The 25,292-nt window shown below is 33.2% G+C and overlaps 1 protein-coding gene across 1 annotated transcript in view; it reads left to right on the forward strand.

The window, feature by feature from the left end:
* Window positions 1–25,292, forward strand: part of ENTPD3_1 (Ectonucleoside triphosphate diphosphohydrolase 3) — a 112,761-nt gene that overhangs the window by 16,010 nt on the left and 71,459 nt on the right. The window contains exon 2 of the mRNA XM_051215640.1: window positions 18,691–18,732. The gene's annotated coding sequence lies outside the window, so the exon portion shown is untranslated. The remainder of the gene's footprint in view (window positions 1–18,690; window positions 18,733–25,292) is intronic.

A 25,292-nucleotide genomic window follows, 5' to 3' on the forward strand; every position in this document is an offset into this window, starting at 1 on the left:
CTTTATGAACTATGCGTTTTGTATCTTCCGATTTGTCTAATCTGACCTTTATATTTTATATATAAATGTAAATGTGTGTGGTCACATTATTCATAATGTACTGAGCTAATAATAATATATATATATATATATATATATATATGTCATAGTTTTGATAAATTCAAACTTGTTCTGAAATTGTTGTACAATGGACAAATATATTATTGAAAATTGAAGGACACAAACAATTAGTGTCAAATATTGTAGTGAAAATCATAAATCATTAGATATGAGGTAAAATAGGTCAGTTTGGTAATGAATCTTAAAATAAATAGACATTACACTTATTGATTCACGATTGAGGTTAGTATGAGCATAACATAGAATAGGTGTTGTGGTCTTATAGTTCACATTACATGAAACATGAATCAAAAGTATGTAGTACTGTAGTGAACGCGAACACAAGTGGGAACAATCGAATGTACTTGAACACAAGCCAAATCGCGACACTATCGATCATCGTTGCACAATCAACTGAATAGAACTTGTCACTGCATATCAAATTCATCAACTATGAGAAAACATTTGACAGTGCGGATAAGAGAACATTATGGGACCTCCTTCGACACTATGTTGTACCTCAAAAGATCGTTAACATTATCCGGAATTCATACGATGAACTACAGTGCAAAGTCGTGCATCGAGGACAGCCGACTGATGCATCCCAAGTGAGGCTCGTAGTCAGACAAGGCTTTTTACTCTCCTCCTTTCTCTTTCGTCCGGTGGTTGACTGGAACAGAACACAATGGACAGTTTGGATGTAACTGAAAGATTCGGTCTTTACAGATTACCTAGCTCTTCTATCCCATACACACGAACAAGTGTAAGTCAAGACAACTAGTGTATCAGCAGCCTCTACATCAGTAGGCCTCAACATACACAAGGGAAAAAGAAATATTCTTAAATAAAACACGTAGAACACCAAACCAATCACACTTGATGGAGAAAATCTGGAAGAGGTAGAAACTTTCAAGTGTCTGTGCAGTATCATCAATGACTGAGGATCTGATGCAGACGCAAATTTGTGGATTAGTAAAGCATTAGCCGCATTCACAAAGTTGAATATCATACAGAACTCAAGGCAACTGTCAACCATTATGAAAGTCAGAATCTTCAATACAAACGTTTAGACAGTTCTACTGTACAGAGCTGAAACTTCGAGGACTACCACAATCATCATCCAAACAGTACAAGTATTTATAAACAAATGTCCACGAAAGATATTCAATGTCCGTTGGCCGGATACCATCAGCAACAACCTAATGTTAGAGAGAACAAACCATTTTCGAGCTGAGGAGGAAATTAAGAAAAGACGTTGGAAGTGGATAAGACGCCCATTGAGGAAATCATCAAACTGCATCATGAGGCAATTGCTAACTTGAAATCCTGAAGGGAAACGGAAAAAGAGGTAGACCAAATAGCACACTGCGTTGGGAATCAGAAGCAGACATGGAAAGGATAAATAGAAACCGGAAAGAATTGTCCAGGACAGACTGATCATTTGCAGTCCTAAACGTCTATAGGAAGATTCAAACAACCAATACAAGATGAACTACTCAGTGGTGTTTAAAAATTCGTCAGTGTATTATTTTGTACCTGAAATTCGATAACGATGATTCGTACATCTGGTGATGATTACTTGAAGGAAATGTATGAATAGCATCTGTCAAAACTCCTAAGCAAAAAAAAGAAGATACTCATAATTCCTACTATGAGCGTCCAACTTACTTCATTCTGCAGCGTAATCTTAAATGTTCCTGTTGTGTTATTAGAACGTCAATTATGATAAACAACATGAATCACGCCGAGATCAGGTAAATGTTTTATCTATTGCTATTAACTAACATCGAAATAGATATACTATGATGTTGAAATATTGTCACAATGTCAAACTTTTCTTAAAAATTAGAATTTAAATACAACTTTAATTATCATTTATTAGGTAGTTAATGAACTTCGGTGGTTGAGATCACGAGTCATTTGAAGCTAGACCACCATGGAAAATCTGGAAGCGCTGGATGGCCGTTTCGTCCCATTGTGGATTAGTTGAAGTTAGACATTAACACCGTTGGATGCCGGTTCAATGGTCCTTGGTTCGAATCTCGCGAGGCGGGATCATGGATGTGCACTGCTGGGAAGTCCCATACTAGGACGAAACGGTTGTCCAGTGCTTCCAGGTTTTCCATGGTGGTCTAGCTTCAATCGACTTGTAATCTCAACCATTGAAATTACTATAATATCCACACAAACCCTTCTGATGTAAGTTAATGAACTGTTAAATCTGTCAGTTCCGTATTCTAGTAGATATGTATTAAGTCAGTTTCAAAATAATTTGTGATCTTTAGTGAAATATTTCAAAGATACATCCCAAGTTGAATATTAGGACCAATGCTTATGAAGTTAATAGTGGTTATGATTGAATTTTTTTGTGTTATTTTAAATCGATGCTCATTTTCATGTTGTCTATATAGATATATATTATTTGATATTGATGAACTACTTATTTTTATTATAAGTAATATAATATATAAAACAATTTACTTATGATCTTTAGCATTCTGATTTTAATGGTTTTGTGATTTGATTATTTACTTATGAAAAAGAACATTCTTCAATGCGTCACGAATATAGCTGAAGCTTTATTATTATAATCGTGTTTTGTCACTAAGATATTAATCACCTTTATGTGTAACAAATATATTTGTTCACACGTTGATAATAATACATGGACTCGAGTGCAGGTATTTACATACAATTTGTAAGGCACCTGTCCCGTTGACGATTCATGGATAAATCTTTAATTCACTGTCTCTCACGACTTTAGTGCGAGGCATATGCACGTTATCGACTAAAATGACTGACGTAAGGTTTTCATATTTGACATCTATTTATTAAAAATCTACCGCAATGTAACTATGGAAGTAAACGGTTCATAATGATACAAAAATCTCGTAATTCTGATGTATTTAGTGTCAACAGTATAGCGCTGTATCTAGAAGGATTGACTCAGAAAAGAACATTACATGTGTGAAACTTGTATAGATTATGATATGATATACATAGAAAATCTGTTGAGAAAAATCAGCTGAAAATAACTCAAATAATGCAGTGTATTCAGCTTAAAAACCACTAAAAGATAAGGGGAATTTTATGGCTGTTTCATTCTAGTTCCAGCTTTGTCATTTTTGTCTGATGGTCATGAAATTTCACGAAATGGTATAGAGCACGAGGTTCCAAGTTGGTTATCCGAATATGACGCAATTGTTTCAAGACCTGAAGGTAATGGAATTAACGTTAAGTAAAGTCGTGGTTCAGCTGAATATTTTTAGACTAAAATAGTTCAGCTCTTCATTTCTCTTTGATTTCCAGTGCCTCAGTGAATCCGCAATATTATGTATTCTCAATTATTCAAATTATTGAAAATGATTTAAAACATCACTACATATTTTTCGAGCAATAAAAGTACTCTTCAGCTTTATAATAATAATTTCATGTAGCTATACTAACTTCAATTCAAGGTTAGAGGTAGGCTACAGTGATTTAAGTCATTCCTAGGAAAATAAAAATCCGGAGTGTACGGAAGGTATGTTAATCGTATCTGACTGCTGCTTTTCCTACTCAGCTGTAATCGTTTGGAATAGAAGAAAGATTTAAGAAATGATAGCTTACTTGTTTTAGTCTATTTAATTGCTGGAACTCAATGCAGTTGAATCACTACGTAAGGGAACAGTTTCTTGGTTGAATGTGAGCTAATGGCAATCAAAAAAGTTTAGCATTAGTCCATGAAGTTCTTAACAGTTGATCTGAGACATGTTTATAGATACTGATTACCTGCTTTAAGTCCATCTGATCATCATGACATATGGTTAGATACTCATGATCAGTTTAAGTGTGGTGTGCGCTACTTGTGTAGATAGATATAAGTAGTATTGTTAGGTCCCGATAAACATAATGAATGGTAACTTTGGGATCCTATACTAAACGTATATTTTTATCGTATAATTGTTAAATAACTAAACTATCCATATTCCTATTATTATAAACTTTATTTTGACCTATGAACCGTTATTATACGTTTTACCATTCTTGAATTATGACCTGTCTATTAGTCACTGCCTCCCACATTCACAGCCACATTTGGCCAAATTTTGTACAAATGTTATTTTCTATTTTATGCTACGTTGTGGTCTGTTTGATTGGTATATAAACTCAGTATGTTTGAAATATAAGGATTCATATTGCAGATGCTGAGATTGGTGTTTTGGACTTAACTGGCTGGGCTAGACAGGAAGCGAGACCAATCAGGACTCTAGGTTGCTCGCACGTGTTTTATGCGTCACTGGTTCGATCGATAAATTGCTACTCCCTAGTTGGCGTTCAAAAGTTATAACAAGTATTTAGTAGGAATAGGATGTGGATTGTTTTAATTATCTACTTGGGAATCAAAATATCATGATCTTGTAGTCGGTAAGTGGAATTGTTAACTATTGGATAACCTATTAACTGTTTCATTTAAAAAGCATTTCGTTCCACTATAAAACATTGATTCATTGAAAGAAGTTTAACTATTGAAGTTTGTTTATGTTGTGATATTGTGAACTTCATAATATTTGATTTTGAAAATCACTAATTCCATTCATTTCTTTTTTAATATTAACATTTATTATTTGATTCGATTTACATTTTGTTTTTCATGAAGAAGATTGTCAGGAAACAAGACTTTCAACTAAGTTAGTTGATTCATATGTACGTATGCATAATAGTGAAGCCAATTGATATACATGTATTTATATAACGAGATTGCTAAGCAATACTTATTAGGAGGTAGGATGTTTTATTATCTTTTTGATAGGTTAGCATTCTCTCAGTTGGAATGGTTTTTATCGTGAAGCTTTCATTGCCTTTTTGGATAAACTTTAGCTACAAGTTTTCGCTTAATTACTTTACTGAGTATTTAACATTATCTTTATCCTAACCCACTTTAATTTTAACTCTCATTGCTATATAAAACTGCCTGTGAATGTCCATCATTGAAACAGTATTCGATTTAAATGAATGTAGCAATATGACGAAATAAGTTAAACATGAAACACTTTTCGGTCTAGTTTTGATTTGAGATGATAATCATTAATTGAGAAAATTCATTTAGTACCTTATTCAATAATGTTTATAAATTGCAAACTATCCAATTGTTGCAATATTACAATACTAAAAACTTTAATTTTGTCAAGTTTTCTTTTTTTAAAGAGAGTTATATTTTTAATTTCCAATGAAAAAAAGTTCATTAAATTCCGACTGAAAGGTATAATTATGTCACGAATTGTTTAAGCCAATTGACTTAGGTTACTTTTCAAACATGGGAAAGGAAAGGAAGTACGCTAAGTTTATGGCCTTAGTAACTTACTGCTAGTTAGTATAATCTTTATAGTATTGTTTATTCCTTTGTACTATTTTAAAATGGATTAATTTTGATTTTATTATTTATTCTCTGAATAAATGGCTTACACTGAGTCACGAAACGTCAAAAAATCTAATTTTTCTACTCATTAGGATATCTACAAATATAATACTTTTTATTTATACTAATCTACCCAATGCTCAATTTATTCGAAATTATCAAGTCAAACCTTTGTAACGATAGCTATGTCATTCAGATTATGTTTTGTATTTAAGAAAGAAGAACAAATGGGTATACTTCAGAAATTCTATTCTATTCTTTAATCTTTACTCATAGAATATGAAGTATCTGTTTTACATAGATTAATAAGCTTTTACTTAAAAATATTAAATAATTTTCTTTTTAATTTCACTAAGTTTTTATCTCCTATAAATTTATATATTTGAACACATAAATATTAGTACCAAGGGGGGGGGGACAAATACATATTTGCCACACAAGTCACTTGATTCGTTTATCAGCTCTGATGCTGCCCGGGTGGCCAAACCGAAGCAGGTGACTTTCTTAGGAGGTTACTCCCGGAGCCTTCCACCTAAAGGTCTGATCCACAAGGCAGTGGAGCAATGTAAAGAGATGCAGTCCCATGAGAGCCGGTGACCGATAATGGGTTCATACGCCATTTGTTCCTTCAGAATTCTGGAGCATATGTGCACCATTGATTTGGAATCAGGGTTTTCCAACTCCCTAAGTGGACTTTCCGTGTTCATCTCTTATAAAAGTTATATATTTTGCGAATCAACATGACATGAAATAACTAATCTCGAATAAACTTTTTACTGGTTTGTGAACACTTGAATTTCATCTTACTGATTATTTAGTGTCAATAAGCACATTTAAAAAAGTCCCTGGTGCATGTTTTTACTCATCTTATTTTAATTTTAGAGAAAATGAAGAAACTTTTTACACTCTGATTTTTGTAAAGGAAATCAGTAGTTTTTTTCCAAACCCATTGTTGAAATCCGACTAATTACCTAAATTTAAAAAGTAAAAACATTTAAGATTTAGTCTTTGGATGTGCTGGAAAATGTGTTGAAGGTTGAAGCGAAAAGCATCATAGTAGGCTGAACAAGTACAGACACCGCTTGCTTGACTTTGTATATCATAACAACGCTAAGCACTAAATAAAAGATGATATACAAGGTATGCTATTGGATTAAACACATTGTCCACTTAGTAAAGATCACAGTCTATATGTCTTTGTCTAGGTCAGAATGACTAATATCTATATTTATATGATCTGAATACACTTTATTCGGTATATCGTCTACAGCTCTTCAATCATTCTTAGTTTTGCACTGGCATAACTGGTTGAGTAAGGATGTAGAAAACGTGCGTAACTGTTCCTGAATCTGACGACTGAGGAATGTAAAATACTGGGTTCGAGTTCTATCATAAATATTAACATTGTGATGCAGGTGAATCCAGATGACAAGTCCCAAATTAGACGAAACGTCTATTCTAGATTCTTCTGGTAGTCACATACCGAATATATTAAACGCTGCAGACTGATTAAGATATCTTTAAACTGACTTCATTACCTGAGTTTTATACTTTGAACAAAAAGAATTTATCCAGAAGTTTGCGGTTTTTTTTGTATTATTCTATAAAATTCTTCTTCTTTCAAGAAAGTCATTTATGTTTACATATATATGAAAGTTTAATAGTTAAATTATTTATATTTTAGTCTTTATGTTCAAAGTTTGGACCTTGATTCACTTTCATTTCGACTACTAAATGGCTGTCACCATCTATCATACAAATAATATAACTTGAAGTTGACTACATTAAGCTGTATTTATTAAATGAGTTACGATCATGTATATACAAATTAGAATTGGATTATTTAGTTTTCATAAATTCCATATTCTCTTTTTATAGAAAAGAAATATATCGTTTCACTTAAAATCTAATATAACTAATCTCTTTAATGATAAACAAACAAATTTAATAGTAAACTAATAACTATTCAATCATACACTGTAAACTAATCATTTAAATATATAAGAATCAATTCGATAGCATTTATTGGAATTCCGGGTTTATAAATACGTTATCAGTTTAGGGGTTGTGGAGATTGTTAAGTTTTTGATTGAGATCATGAACCGATTGATGTTAGACCACCATTGAAAACCTGGAAGCACTGGGCGGCTGTTTCGTCCTGTTGTGGGACTCCTCAGCAGTGCGCATCCACGATCCCTTTCGCGGGATTCGGATCCAGGGCCTTCAGTCTGGTTATTTTAATCACTTATTTCCTTATCTAGTTAGATATGATATGTTTTGTATGTGAATGTTTAAATAATAACTTTTTAACCTCTATTTAGCCTCTAAAAATATATTACTGTTGAACATTGAATAGAGCTAGAAGTTTGTAGAGAGTTCTACTTCTAAGATTAATTTATATATAAAAAATATGGGCATTTTTTACAATTATATTGTAGTTTTGATATTCTAGAAACTTCTCGAGATGCTAGAATTGGTAATGAAATCTGTAAATGGTTTAGTTTTTTATATTGACAGTACAATCCTTCATTTTTTTCGAATTCTCTTGAAATGTTCTGAAGAATGTTGATTGTTCTAAACATTTTCAAAACTATCCTAACACTTAAAGAGTTTTTCGAAGAATTATTAAAACCTACTAAGAAAATCAGTGTTAATATCATTAAAGAATGTTATCTTCAGTCTATAAAATTTATGTAATCAAGATACAAAAGTATAATTTATTGGTAGGGAGGTTAAGGATTTGAGCTTCGTTAAAACATAATTATGCATATATGCTCAAACAATAACTTTTTATCTACTCTCATTAGTGTATATCTAATTAATAATTTGCTTTCAAATAAACATTGAAAAGCTATTTGAATCTTTGGCAAACTATTTATTTTTAACTCCATTCACCTACGAAAATACTTTTTATTGATTGATGTTCCTTTCAAATACACTACAATCACACACACTCAACAATATAAATGATGAGACCCTAAATAATGAATTTATGTAATATATATACCAAGTTATTAATCCAATAAAATAATTTACTTTCGATTAATTACGTTTTTCCTTTATCCAATTACTTTTATGCTAAATGTTAACAGATCTCAGCAGAATAAAATGGATGAGTTTTGTGGAGATTTTAGAAACTTCACTGGTTGAAATCATGAGTCGATTGAAGCTGGACCACCATGAAAAACCTGGAAGCACCGGACGGCCGTTTTGTCCTAGTATGGGACCCCTTCTGATAATAATCATCTGTTCACTAGTGACTGACTTCAATAGATACTCCTGGAGTTTTAGTGAGAAGCCGTTACCTATGGAGTTCAACCAGGTCGGTTTCGAGATATCAACTCACTGAAGACAATGGTATACGGTGGCGCAACTTCTTGGATTGGTTGAAGTTGGACATTAGCACCATTGAATGCCGGTCCAGTGGTCTGGTTGGTTAAGCGCCTGGCGCGAGACTGACGGGTCCTGGGTTCGAATCTCGCGAGGGGCGGGTTCGTGGATGCTTACAGCTGAGGAGTCTCATACTAAGACGAAACGGCTGTCCAGTGCTTCCAGGTTTTCCATGGTAGTCTAGCTTCAATCGACTCATGATTTCAACCAGAGAATATAATGAAATTTTAAAAAAATAATGCATCTCATCAGTTTTTATTTGGAGCATCGATTCCTTACTTAAGTTTTACTCTGTTTTCCATCTTATATCTATTTTAAAGGGATTTTCATCGCATACACACATGTCAACAGAAACAAATTTACATTGGTGTGATTAACATCAGTATGAATGTGGTAAAGTTTTATTGGCTAACTAGAATCTGTGTAATTAGCTATGTTCGTGATAAAACAGATGCTTTTTGATCGCACCGTCTAACATTTTGGTTAAACTTGAGGTTATGAACCATGGGACTGCGGGTTAGGAGCTCTATGAAGTTATAATGAATGTTGAAGTTTATGTATTTGTGCTCTTGTGTAACGATTGTTATATGTTGTCTTATCGTTACAAACTAATGTAGATTATTTGTTCAGTATCTCATGGCTTTTATTAATTATCCAAATGACTTCAGTTCTTGATAAAAATCAAATTTTAAAAATGCACAGTAAATTTTTTACTTAAACTAATTTTATTCATCTAAAAGATTTCCTGTGTTTATACGAAAATTTTAGTTTACTTTACGGACTGACATAAAGCTAGATAAGGATTGGAAACCGAAGAACACTGGAGATGTGTTTTGTTTTAGTATAAGATTGATAAGCAGTGGTTATAGATGACCTCTCGAGGAACAGAACCTTGAACTGTTATGTTTAACAGAGAAAGCGCACTATGCTTAAACTATTTAAATAATATCTAATGATTTAAGTTAACAACTAATTTCAATTTCATACCGTATTTAGTTTGATGGAAATACAATTTACATTTATTGATATGGCTTAGTTAATTTTTCGATCAATTATATTTTCTATACTCAGATCTGATTTCAGTTCATTTTTGAATGAAACAATTTAAAAACCGAAATAAACATTAATTAGATGCTTATTTGAAGGTGTATCCAAGGAAACATGTTCACTTATGTGAGTGTATATTTCAGTCAGTTACTCAGATTATTTAACAAAGATGTTTGAATAATATATTTCCATAGAACAGATATTTATTTTTCTATGACCAAATACATTAATGAGTATTTACATTGAAAGTTAAAGGTTACAATGGCTAAATTGGTTGACCTACAGAAGTTCCATTGAAGACTTATACTATGCGCTAAAATTAACTGCTGTTGGGTTCAGATTTTTAACTTTAATTCATCCATCCTATAAAACACAACTCCTATCCAGCGTCATCATTGGCAGATAACTGTCTCATTTTGGACTTGACTGATATTATTATTACTTTGTAGGTATCAGTTTCAAGGTCTGACTTGATAGCTGCATTGGGTAGAAAGTTAATAATCAATATATTTTTGTTATGTCTCAATGAGTAAAAACTTATGTTTCTGACGTGTCGTGACTTAATATAAGCCACTTCTTCAGAGTAACATATAATTATCGTTATTATTATAATTATAGTTTTATCGCTAAAAATTAACCTCAGAAAATCCATCTGGAAATAAGTGATTAGTGAATACATGATTATTACTCATTTATTTAAGTAGCCTTTTGCAAATAATTTTAATTAACTCACATCATCTGTAGGACCATGAAAAACTAGGGAGTGAGTAACAGCTTTACTTTACTTTTTACTATGTAGAAGTTCACATACGCTATCTCACAAATGATCAAGTCCATAAGCTTCTATATCATTGACAGTAAGAGTTTGAAGTATTCCGTTGTTTGATATTCAGAATTTCATTTGATTAAGCTTTGTTTGGACATGTTGATCCTGTGCAAAATGTTTGAATGCAGCCGTTTTATTATATATGCCTTCGTGGACTGGTTAAATTTCAGTCTTGACTAGTGACATATGAATAATTCCAAACTCTTAATAATCATTATGCAAATATTACAGCCGTTTAACAAGTTGCCGACTATCTGGACACAGCAAATTAGTGGGTAACGCACTGATGTTTGAAACAGTAGGTAATTGTTTCGAGTTCCGATATTAATATCAATCTTAAGATACTATTACATCTAACCAGCGACTCCTAATGTAGGTCAAAACTTGTGTCGTGGATTCATTTTTTAGCTAAAGCTCATCTTTTCATAAATATTTAGTCAATTACATTTTAAGTCAATCCTTAATACGAATAAATTAGAGAAGGTTATTTGTTCTTCGAGCTCAGATCGACTGGGAAAAATTTCCCATTTTGTTTAATCGCAGTTTCTTATCGTAATACTAAACATATTGCAATTTAGTAGATAGAATCCTATCATTAATACGGATTACACAAACATTACATTGGATACTATTCACTGATCATTCAGTATTTTAACATCTTAAAACAAATTAGGAAGTTAGTTGGAAACCAGTTAACCCAATGATACCATTTATGAATATTACACTGGATAATATTATGTATTCGAATCCTAATATGAAGCATGATTTTTCATGGAAACACTTTACTAATGAAGATGAAACCTAAGGCTTTCTGTGTCGTTTGATTTTCATAACATAGTTGCAAGATTTAGTATTTTCCAATCATATAAAAGGAATTTAATGTTTACGAAAAGTTTTATATGAATTACTATTTTTTTTTGAAATGTTTCTATGGAACATAGAAGATTCAAACATCTAACAAAATCCGTTGTCTAATAGCTATTGATAGTACATAACATTTCAGCTTGTCTTTTGCACTATTGGTGTTTATGTAGAGTGATATTTTTATAGAGATTATCATAAATTGTACTCTGGATAACATCTTAGCTAGTAATTTACGTAATATTTTAGCTTTTAATTTAAAAAAATTATTTCCATAAATATTTTTGCAGTAATGATTGTATTGTACTACTTTCTTCCACCATCATTCGTTGTATGCAATGAACATTTAAGGTGTTGAAGTTTACTTATATTTACTTATATTAAAATCCAAGCTGTTCTTTTCATCCTAGTTTTTGTATCTCACTAATAATGTTCACATTGAGACTTTAAACCCAATACCGAATTGCTCATAAACTCTAATTCATTTCCCACTAAACTACTATGTCATGATAGTCATCAATTTATTCAATGATGCATAACGAATCTCAACTAGGTCTGTTGTGAGATAGTAACTCACTGAAGACAATGGTGGACGGTGGTGTAATTTCGTGAATTAGTTGAAGTTAGACATTAACACCGTTGGATGCTGGCTCAGTGGTCTAGAGATTAAGCATTTGCACTCGAGACAGGTAGGTCCTTTGTTCGAATCCCGTGAAGCGGGATCGTGGGTGTGCACTGCCGAGGAGTCCGGTACTGGGACGAAACTGCCGTCCAATGCTTCCAGGTGGTCTAACTTCGATTGACTCATGAATTCAACTGATGAATCTCAATTCAATTGAAACGAGCTTTTCAAATTCCTCTATTATTTATTATTTATCAATATAACCAAACCTGTAGCTACAGACAATATTCAAGTATTTGCTTTATTAATAATACAAATTTCTAATGCTGACTGATGCAATCCAATCTTAAATGTTGATAATGGGAATATGTAAACTCTTTTAATTAATAATAAAAGGTTGAAGCTTTCATTTTATTGATATAAAAAACGAAATCCATCTTGGAATCTTATCTTTACTGTATATAGTCTTTTAACCTTTTCTATACACTCTAATCGTTATAAAGAATTATTTGTACGGAAAATAATTTATTCATTATACTATTAGTTTAAATTAACAAAAATACTTTTGTTTTACTGGAGTAGGTGTTGGGCAAGGATATCAGAATGTAAGTCACTATACTAATATACATATAAATAAATGTATAACTTTAATTTTAACCAAGTTATAGAATGTTATGAATAGTTTACTAGTCTGTTAATTAGGTCAAAATAATATTTCATTCATTTTCAATATATATATATATATATATATATATATATATATATATATATCTGTGTGTGATTATTGATTCCAACTTTACCATGTAAGAGAAACGTACTAAATGAAGCGTTTTCATACATATATCCATATCATATCGTATATACATCCTGGTACTAGGGTATTAAAATGAATTCATGTATTTGCTTATTTTCTTGTTAAGTTTAGTTTAAAACTATTTAAATTATATAATAATATTATTCGGTTCATTTTAAGAAATTTAGAAAATGTATTTTTTTAATCGATTACCTAAGGTAGATAAATGTCTCCACATCTAACACGGATTGAAGTTTACCGGTGAATAGCTTCAAGGTGTAACTCCTGGACTTCTAATTAGAAGTCGTGACTAGTGGTCCAATCCGTGTTAGGTGTGAGACAGTTATTAACCTCAGACAATGGATGAAAAGTTGAGCAAGACTATGGATTGATTGTAATTAGACATTAACATCGTTGGATACCGACTCAGTGGTTGAGAGCTTAGGCATTCTTATGTGAGACGGAGGGTTCTGAGTTTTGTTTCCGCATGAAAGATCGTGGATTCCCACTACCTAGGAGTCTAATATTGCGATAAATCAGCTGTTTAGAGCTTACTGGCTTTCAACGGTGGTCTAGCTTAGATTAACTCGTGAATTCATCTGTTAAAATACTACAATTTCCACAAATCACCATGCTGATTGAAATTTTTTAAAAAATAATTCACTTTGATTCAAGTTATTAAACATTCGATTGTGAATGTTTGTACTTTGTTACTATGATTAATTTGGTAAATTAACTCTAGTGATTTTGATGAGATTTTTCAGTTAGTACTTTGCTCATTATTTGTAGTCACTTTCTAATAGTGATTTTTATAATGGCGCACAATTTAACTAAAACTGCACGACTTGTCCTCTCTCTAGAATTCATCAACTAGATATACTCCAATTAATATAAATGGTCCCACTGAGACATGAACTTGATACCTTAAACTTCAGCCTATAGATTGTTGTCTTTTAACACCATCGTGTTCTTGTAACTGCTATTTATTGACTGGTTATCTTTGTTAGTATTTGTTAAAGTTTTATATTAGTAATTTTTTATGGTTAATTTTCTGTTAGCTCAATAATGCAATCTATCAACAAATAGTGTAATTAAATATATATGTGAAGTGTATAACTCTGACTTTAAGTCAGTTGTAAAGTGTACTGAGCGAAATGTAATCTTTTTTATTATAGGATATTATGCAAATTGTTAAATTTAAAGTTTCACATCACGAACTAACATTGATTAGAAATAAAATTGAAAAACAGGAAATAATGAAAAACAGTTTCTTTCTGGTGGTCTTGAGTGCTGTTAGAGGTATTGGAGATGGTTGGAAGAAAATTAGGGGCGGCCAAACCAAAACGTGACATCAGTGCTTGAAGTCACTAACTTCTAATCTGAGCCATGTTAGTAGATGTAGACTACTTGGTTGGGGTCCGCGTGACCATCGTGACTAGTGGTTGGAGACTCTTGGTGACATGGCTCAGCATCGATCACAATGGCGTCAGTGTATACACTCTCTGTCTTCCCTTAAACTGAGAGATTAAAGTCGCTTCATATCTTTCTTTCTACGAACTAATTCTTTCTTCCTATACTATATCCTTATATGCAATCTTTCTTTTATATATTACCACAACTGAATTAACTACTTTTATGAATCCGGTGTTCATCTTGTTGTGTTAATGAGGTATGACAACTTGGACAGATGCATATGTGTGCCTGGTCCTACGTTGTAGCTGACTGACTGACTGTTTCTTTCTGGGTTCTATCCCTGTAGTTGAGGCATGGTACAATTGTGGGGTCCTATACTAGATCAAAACAACTTTTCAACACCTTGAATTTTTTAAAGGTTGTTTAGACAAAATCAGTCCTTATTGTTAAAATCTTCAATAGATTCTGTCATATTATTTAATTTGATCATTTTGAGTCAGGCAGAACTGTGAATATATATATCCGAGTTTATCATTTCTGTACAGAACTAAAGATAAACGTTTATTTCTACTGTTAACTCAAACAAATATTTAATACATTTCAGCTGTTTTTTTTTCCGTATTGTAGTTCTCCTCTCAACAATCATAACAGTTTTCTTTTTCTTTTACTTGAAATGGATAAATATTTTTAAACGCCATGACAATCACGTTAATCTGCCAAACAATATTAATATATATAAATGAAAAAATAATTTATAATTCTTCCCAATTTGCGATTACTGCTTATTTCGTCATGGATTTTTTCATATTTATTTAGTGATAGGGAATGATGATAACAATGTAGATACATGTAGATAATCATGTTGCATTCATTGATCGATTTGATAATGGTATGATGTTTGGCTATAAGAAAACGAAGTCATCATCACTCAAACTAAGTATATGACAGTAAACTCACCTAGTGATAATAATAATAATAATAATAATAATAATAATAATAATAATAAGGATTTTGTAGTTTTAAACTTGTAAAATGTGCAACATTTTTTACAATTCCGACTCATATAACTTTACATAATATTGTACTTGTCAATAGACTTGATTGTTATCATCTCGATGCTGTTTCATCTTATTGTGTCCAATTGTTTGGTGTTTGAAACTACGATGAATCGACTATTTATTTACTCGCATATGTTCAATAATTTTCTAATTGACTTTAATTTGAGTGAAAAATTACATTGAAACAAGTTGAGTGAATAGCTATCACTTGAAATATCATTTCACAGTGGCATACTAACTTTGTTCATATAACCATATGTTTAATTTAGTCAGTATAATAATATACATCACTGTATCAAGTGATGTTTCCTAGTATAGGAATAGTTATAAATAACTTTGGGATAGGCTTATATAGATACACATGAGACGTTCTAATCTCCAAAATTACTAAAAAACGGACAGTTTAACAATACATCATTGTGATGGTATTGAATGAGTAACATGTTATTAGTCAGGGAGTTATAGAACAACGTAGAACATATCACATATATACATCGGTTCAATTTCCTACACTATAGCAGTATATGAAGATCAAAATATTAAGAAAAATAACAGAATAGTGATAATATTAGCATTATCGGTGATAGTAGAAATGAGTAGGGATATATAATATGATTCGAAAAGAAAGAATGAATTCGCGGAATATGATTATGCAATGGAAGAAAAATAACGAATAAATCTGCGCCAATGCAAGCGATTCTGAGTCATTTGATCAAATTTCTCAATTCATTGGTTAAGATGATCGAACAGACCTCAACCAAGTATTTTTCAATTACTTAAATGACTTAGTTAAATAGTCAGTGACCTCATGAACTGATTCTGCGTTCCAGTTTGACCGCCTCAAAACCTTGGCGCAGATTTATTCGTTATTTTTCTTCCATTGCATAATCATATTCCGCGAATTCATTCTTTCTTTTCGAATCATATTATATATCCCTACTCATTTCTACTATCACCGATAATGCTAATATTATCACTATTCTGTTATTTTTCTTAATATTTTGATCTTCATATACTGCTATAGTGTAGGAAATTGAACCGATGTATATATGTGATATGTTCTACGTTGTTCTATAACTCCCTGACTAATAACATGTTACTCATTCAATACCATCACAATGACGTATTGTTAAACTGTCCGTTTTTTAGTAATTTTGGAGATTAGAACGTCTCATGTGTATCTCATTCAGTCAGTCAGCTACAACGTAGGACCAGGCACATTTATGCATCGGTTCAAGTTGCCATACCTCATTAACACAACAAGATGTGTATCTATATAAGCCTATCCCAAAGTTATTTATAATTAAATACATAAGAAATGGTTTTATAGTTGATTTTCAAATTCACTCGAAGTGATATCGTTTTATTAATGTCAATCACCTACAAACTGATCGATCGCTTGAAACTGTTCTTTTTTTTCTTAGCTGAAAAATATCAGATGTAAACTGTTGTAATCCTGTTGGTGTTATATTTTTATATGTAACTTTATCACTAAGTAACTCATTTGAAACAAATATCACCATACCGTTTAATTCTCAATGAATTCTAGATTTAATATCAACATACATTATCTGTTATTGGACGTAGTGTATTAAAGAATGATGGTAAATCAGTTAACGAGGTTGTCACAATCTTCATCGACTGAGACGGTTGGGCCACGTATTACGCCTGCCCAACCACCGACTAACACGGCACACAATGCTGACTAGTGTTGGTGATGGTTGGAAGAAAGTTTGGGGCTGCCAGACTAACATGTGATATCAATCCATGAAGTCACCAAGTTCTGGTTTAAACCATATTGATAGTTGCAGACTACTTAGTTGGGGTCCGCACGACTATCGTAACTGATATGACTGGAAGAAAAGTCAAAAATCGATTGATTTACTCATTATGAGTTTTGTTCAACATTACTTCCGTTTTAATTCAATGTGATGATTATTCAGTGTAGTAGTTGTTTTGTTTTTTTTCTTATGATATTTTATCCTGTATAACATAACGATATCCTGTATTCAATTGACATGAACTATGCTTAGTATGTGATTTGTTATAACTAAGTGTTTTTCATGTATGTGATTTCACTCTAATTATTAATCAAAATGGGTGTACAATCAGTATTTGAATGAGTGCATTTTCGACTATAGTCGTCGTCGTGGTGTTTTGGGGGTTAATAAATCTTCACTTATACTAGTACTTACTGTCGCATCGTGGGAAATGCAGAGGTCCCTCGTCTCGAGTATAACTGATAAGCGTTTCCGACATAGCAATCGACGACAACCAGATCTAACAAGTAGCTTTCAAACGACAAGACAAATCAGTAACCAATAATTTGAGACTCTTAGTAACATGGCTCAGAATCGATCACAATGGCGTAGGTGTATACACTCTTTGTATTTCCTTAAACCGTGGGATTAAAATTGCTGTATACCTTTAATGCTAATAACTAATTCCTTCTCATTGTATTATATCCTTATGTGCAATCTTTCTTTTATATATTACTACCATTGAAGTAACTACTTCTATGAATTTAGTGTTCATCTTCTTGTCTTAATGAGATATGGCAACTTGGATCGATGCATATATGTGCTTGGTCCTACGTTATAGCTGACTGACTATATCGTTTATACTTGATATATAAATAATCTTTTTTCAACATCGGTGGTAAATGTTTAATTAATTTCTAAAAATTATTACTTTAAAATTCTCCCTTTTATTGTTCGTTGTTAGCTTGTTTAAATCTTTTCATTATATATACAGGTTAAACAATTTTCACGAAAAAATATGCTCTTTTTGGTTACCGAAACACTTTATTCACAACTGCTTACCTAATGAATAGATTCATTACAGAAAAATAAGTTCTTCTATATAACTTCACAGATTGATATCATGAGTCAGTTGAAGCTAGACCACCATGGAAAACCTGTAAGCACTGGACGGCCGTTTTGTCCTATTGTGGGGTCGTGGATGCGCACTGCTGAGGAGTCCCATACTAAGATGAAACGGCCGTCCAGTGCTTCCAGGTTTTCCATGGTGGTCTAGCTTCAACTGACTCATGATTTCAATCTGTGAAATTTCTAAAATCTCCACAAACCCCTTCTGATAGTCTTTTATATAAGTTTTCTTTTTTTCTTTTTATAAAATGAATAGTTTATTCATTATTCAATTTGTATTTGTTCTTCTCTCTAGGTAGAATGTTTTTCATCAAGACGATAATCGATTCAGATTAAGGTATGTTATAATACCTATAATTAAAATTTTATTTTTCCTTTTTTCTTTTTCTTTTTTTAATCCACTAAATTTTTCTCAACTTGAAGATATTAATCAATTTCAGTTGTACTTTTTTAAATGTATTTTTTTCTTAATATATCTATCAGAAGGGGTTTTGTGGAGAGTTTTACAAATTTCAACAGCTGAGATCATGAGTCAATTGAAGCTAGACCACCATGGAAAACCTGGAAGCACTGGACGGCCGTTTCGTCCTAGTACGGGACTCCTCAGCAGTGCGCATCCACGACCCCACAATAGGACGAAACGGCCGTCCAGTGCTTCCAGGTTTTCCATGGTGGTCTACCTTCAATTGACTCATGATCCCAACTGTTTAATATATCTATGTTTATCATATATTATGTAATAATGCCAATTACTAAATGTATTCAGTCAATACTGTTGTATTGTAAATTTATGTCAGCTCTAATTATGTATTTTACATGAATCATTTAGTTTACAATATTAAAAGCTTTGTAGCAGAATAAGTGAATGAAATCGGGTTAAATCAACTTGGTCATGCTTATAAATTAACGTGCATACTGTAATCAACTGGTAGAATATATCTGTTTATAAGTATTGGTTGGGAGATGTTTTTATCCTTATATGGGTATCACTTACCAAGACTCTTAATGGTGAATAATATATGAGTAGGCTGAAAATCTGTAGTAAATCAATAGCAGTTTGTAAAGTTATTGATTGACACTATTAATAACGTTGAGAAATTTACTACTTTCTAGATAGTCTATTTGCTATAATTGTTATTAATGTTTAGATATTTTGATCAACATCGCTCAAAATTAGTCCTAGTGGCCCATTTGCATTCATTCTCGATAGTCCTCTAAATGGATAACGTGCTTATATTCTATAATTCACATACTTTGAATGTATTTATTCATTATGAATCATTGTTTTTAATGCTTTGCTCTCTAAATGTATTTCCCTACAATTGGATCTTATCCTAACAATGACTTTTCATAAAATGTTGAAGTCATATGCGGCAACATGAATCGATACGCATTCGTGGTACATGCCCATTTCTTGACTAACTGATGAAACATGATTCTTTTGAACACTCACAACACGAATGTTAACGTTTATGCGTGCATCTTTTTTGAAAATGTGATGTAATAGTATAGAACTAACTCATAAGAGGTTTCTAATCGGCATACCTCTTTACAGTCCAAATAGTTGAAAACTAAATCTGACCCATTCAAATATTCAAATAAGAGTTGATAAGAGACATCAGATTAATAGTGACACCATTACGACGACTACTACCACTAACAATAATTATAATGTTTGGCTGTATCTGTTTTCTAAGTACAATTCAAGTTTATTTATATGATGGAAAGAACATGGCTAGAAGTGGGAAATAGAATGTACGTTTGGTGCTTATTGGGACTCATCAACTGGAAGTACCTTCATGCCATACTTGATATTCTAGTATCCGTTTAATATTAATTGAAAAAAAACTCGATATTCAACCTGATTACATATGTAACATTTTACATAATCAATAACTAATTACCATAGGTAATAAAATATCATAATATTATTAGATAGATGAATGGTTCATCTTAGCAGTTATCCTTAAATTTACTAATAATCGGATGTAGTTGCCTATTCACTCTATGGATTGTTATCTACTAGAAAGTTCTTCATGTGTGTCCTCTTCAGTCAGGTGATGTTTATAAATAGATTTATGTTTCTTGACTTATCATATTTCACTGTTTATTATATTAGAAAAATTAATGAAGAATGCAAAAACTATTCAACAACACATTTAAATTGGCTAATAATTAAGTGGTGAGCAATGTCACGTCTGTTTTGTTACTTAGTAACGGTCAAGTTATACTAGCGTTGTTACAAGTCAATCAATGCTCGAATAGGTCAGTAGTAACACCTCAAACTGTTAATCTGGTTGGTACAGGTCTGAATCTCACAATGAACATAAATTACTGAAAGATTTCAGTCATCTCTTCGCTAACGAGAGTCTACTAGTATGAAATCTTGATCGAGCATAGTTTCTTATAAATTGTCTACATCTGTCTAACACTTAACTTATTCCAAAATAAACGCATAGTGCTAAATTATGATGACTTTTTGGTTGAACAGAATGTATTGTTCGTCCACAATAAGGGTTACCAGCTCTCCTATTTTTCTTTTTTTTCTTCTTTTTAATTTCGTTTCTCTCTTTCAGTTTTTATCTTTTTCATTATTTTATTGTCAATTTGTTTTTTAAGAGTAATAATTAAGTCAATTATTGAAAAAATTTTCAGTGTGTGTGTGTGTGTGCATGTTTGTATGCTTAAAATATATATTGAAACTTGAATAGAATAATCACTCTTTGTAGAATATCAAAGAATTCCATTAATCGAGGCATATTTAAAACTAATGGAATTCTATATGTGTTGCCATTAAATTTCCTAATAATTTGAAAGTTAAATTCAGTATAGTAATATTATTAATAGTTAACAATAGTATACTACTCACCATAAAAAAAATAAGTAGCCATTAAGTCGTATCCATATATATAATTATGTTCGTCAGTAATTTGTTTTTAATTCTCGTTGTATTCAGAATATCTAAGCAAAGATTATGTGTTCACTTCAAGTTAACCTGATCATTAGTAATTAAGTTTAAACATGAATTTTAACACTGGTTTCTCATACTTTTCATTCCATTCATGTTTATAACAATAAAATATTGTTTAAAACTATCTTTTCACGCAAATATTAAGTGAATATGATGCATATTCTTAATAATGGTTAATTTTTTGAAGGAAAAAAAACAATAATAAACTTGAAGTCACAGCTGAACTTAGTTTTATGATGGTTAAAAACTGGATCAGTGATTGTTGTATTTCTTCACATGTGATCATTTGAATGCATTGCTTGAAATGGCTTTATATAAAACTTTTCTTTTATCCTAGTTATCTATTTATTATTGTATATTAGGAAAATTATTTTAAGGGAATTTTTACAAGTTGAATATATATTATTCATAATCACTGAAAACCAGAAAGTATTGAGCAGATATTTTATCAGAGTAGGAGATTTTTTAACAATGCTCATTTATGATCTCTAGGGGATCGAATCGAAGACCTTCGAATTTCATGGAAACTAAATAATCTTTAAACTCCTAATGTAGACTGTAAAACTAAAAAATCTCTACAAACTATTCATGCTAGCAATTACTGTTTAAATGAGTATAGTTCAATCTTTCATTCTAATATCTTACTATCAAAATATATAGTTCATAGATAATGTTATATAGGAATAGATTGCTTTGGTAAGGTGATCACCGTAAAAAAACCCTAATTTATATCAGAATATCTCAGATTTATGTGTTTTTTTTTGGTTTGTGTAGTTACCTGAATACTTTGCTTATGGATGTAATATGATATATAGAAAGCCTATATGGTCATTATTTATTTATTTATTTATTTGAACACATGAATATTGGTACAAGAGAGCGCCAATATATATGCGCCACACAAAACAATGAGAATTCGAAGAGAAGTAGAAAAAAAAACTAAGGAGCGCAAAAGAAAAAGAGAACAATGACGAAGAGATTGGAGTAAGGTAGTGTGGTAGTAACGACGAAACGAAAAGGTACAATCAGAAGAAATCTTTCAGGTAAGGGAGACACAACCACTTTTTATGAAGAAAGTAAAAGAAGATTACAGCAGGATCGCCACTGGCTTTTATTCTGAGCCATATCTGATAACGTCTCTAGCCACTGTGTAGCACCATCTCTCAGACCCCAACCAGGGAGTCGTGAAGGACCGACAGAAGCCAGTCCTTTGCAGCTTTCTTTCATACCACGACACCATGTCATGCACTGACCACCTCTCCGCTTCTTCCAACCAGTCCCAGAGTCGGCAAATAATGCACGACGTGGAATTCTCTGGGACGACATTCGGAGAACATGTCCAAGCCACCGAAGTCGGTGTTTCAAGATGGTGACACCAATTGAATTATCATCTCTGTGCCCGAACACACGATGCCGAACCTCTGCATTACTGACATGGTGTTGCCACTGAATGTCAGCAATCCTTCGGAGACAGTGATGATCGAACACAGAGTCGTCTAACATCCTCAACTCGGAGAGGCAAGGATTCACAAGAATAGAGCGAAACTGCTCTCACCGACGCGTTGTAGATCCGACCTTTTACAGGCAGACTAACATCATGAAGGCGCCAAAGGTGGCCCAGATTGGCATAAGCCGCTCTGGCTTTCACTATTCGTGCATTGATCTCATCACTCACACCCCCACCAGCAGCTACCCAGATACACGAACTTCTCAACTACGTCTATCTGCTCACCATCCAGGGTGAGTACAGGATTAGAATCCTGCCAGTCTTGTAGAAGTACTTTGCACTTCGAAGGTGCAAAGCACATACCATACCTACGGACACTGATTGCCAACTGATTAAGTGCGGATTGCATGCCTTGGGCATTATCGCACAGTAAGACAATATCGTCCGCATACTCAAGGTCGAGAAGTCTTTCTCCAGGCAACAGATCCACACCCCCATTACTTACATTCATCAGAGCTGTTTCCAGAATGTCATCGATGGCAAAGTTGAATTGGAATGGTGAGATTGGGCAACCCTGCCTAACCCCACTGCTCGAATGGAACAATGGAGAGAGGTGGTTGTATGCCCTCACTCTGCCTGAGGTGTTTTTATATAGGGCTTTCAGGATGTTAATAAACTTCTCAGGCACACCCTTCTTCAATAGACAATCCCAGAGAACAGTCCTGTCCAACGAATCGAAGGCAGCCCTGATGTCAAGAAACACTACGATTGTTGGCCTTTGATAAGTATGGCAGTGTTCTAACATTTGGCGGAGGGTGAAGATATGATCAATACATCCTCGACCAGAACGAAACCCAGCCTGCTCCTCGCGAGTCAATCTTTCTCGGGTTTTGAACAGCCTACGAAGAATGACGGAAGCCAATAGCTTGGACGCAATCGGAAGTAAACTTATCCCCCGATAGTTGTTACACGAACGACGTGAACCCTTTTAAAGATAGGGACAACTATCGACTCATTCCATGACGTTGGTACACTCTCTAGTTCCCAAACCTTTGTAAACAACGTCGTCAGTTCCTTAGTCAAAAAGTCACCACCATCTTTAAAAAGAGCCGGAGGTAAGTCATCTGGGCCAGGTGATTTGTAACGCTTCAAGAGTTGGAGTTCCTTGCGGACTTCCTCCTCATTTGGTGGATCAGTCGTCACCGGCCATGGAGGGCAGGACAGTCTGACCGATGTTGCCGGAGCAGCAGGCCAGCTGAACTGCCCTTCGAAAAATTCTGCCCATCGTCCAAGACGTCGATGGATGTTAGTGATTGGCATCCCATCATCCTCGCAGATTGTTTCACTCACACCAGACTTCTTGCTGCCAGTGGCTCGGATGAGTTGGAAGAGCTTCCGGTAGTTACCAGATGCAGCTGCTGCTTCCAGCTCATTAGCACGCATCGACCACCAGGCTTCTCGGTCCTTACGCAAGCTTTGCCCAATTTCATTGCGTAACATCCTTTTTTTGTGGTCAAACTCACGGTCACCCGGAGTAGACCGACGGGCTTCAATGAGTTGTAAGGAACCAGAAGAAACCCAGTGCTTAAAAGCGGGACGTTTCGCAAACCCACAACTGACTGTTCCCGCCATTTTCATTATAGAGACAAGTGATCAAACAGAATTGTAAAACTTTATTATGACTACAATGCAATGTAACTGAAATGGAACTTGAAGTTGGGTAAAAGATAAACTCAAGTTTATCGGCTGGAATAAATCGTGCTAGCTGTCTGTTGGATGTACTTCAGTTACCAACACGTTTCACATCAAGCTCTGAAACATATTTTAATACTACTATACTATCTAAATGGGACGTGTAACTCAAACATATACTTTAGCTCTGAAGAAAGTTGTTACATTCTCAAAATTCTAGGCAGCATGTGATTTTTCATCCTCTATATATATAATATAATATACACAGATTAGCTCCACTGATCACAGCTTCCCACTAGAACTCTGAGAATTCCCTCACGAAGCTAGTCCGTGTCAGGTAGAGACAGATATCTACCTCAGACAACAGGAAACGGTCGCGCAACTTCATGGATTGGTTAAAATCAGACATTAACAGAATCGGATGCCGGCCCAATGGTCTAGAGGTCAAGTGTTCTCACACGATACCAAATGGCATGGGTTTGAATCCCGCACGCTGATCCGTGGATGCGCACTGACGAGGAGCCCCATACCGAGACGAAACTACCGTCCAGTACTTCCACGTTATTAGTTGTCATCTAACATCGATCGATTCATGATCTCAATTGAGATAATATTCTGTTGTGTTGTATTAAAATACAATCGGTTGTCCCCACCTGTGTTCTCATTCACTACAGTACTTATCCTAACTGAAAATATTTTTGAAGAACACTTATCAATGTTTGCTTTATATATTAAATAATCACTATTCTATAGTTTTACCAACTTTCACATGAATAAAGTACCATAA

This window comes from Schistosoma haematobium, chromosome 4 (genome assembly GCF_000699445.3).
Source record: "Schistosoma haematobium chromosome 4, whole genome shotgun sequence".
NCBI lineage: Eukaryota > Metazoa > Platyhelminthes > Trematoda > Strigeidida > Schistosomatidae > Schistosoma > Schistosoma haematobium.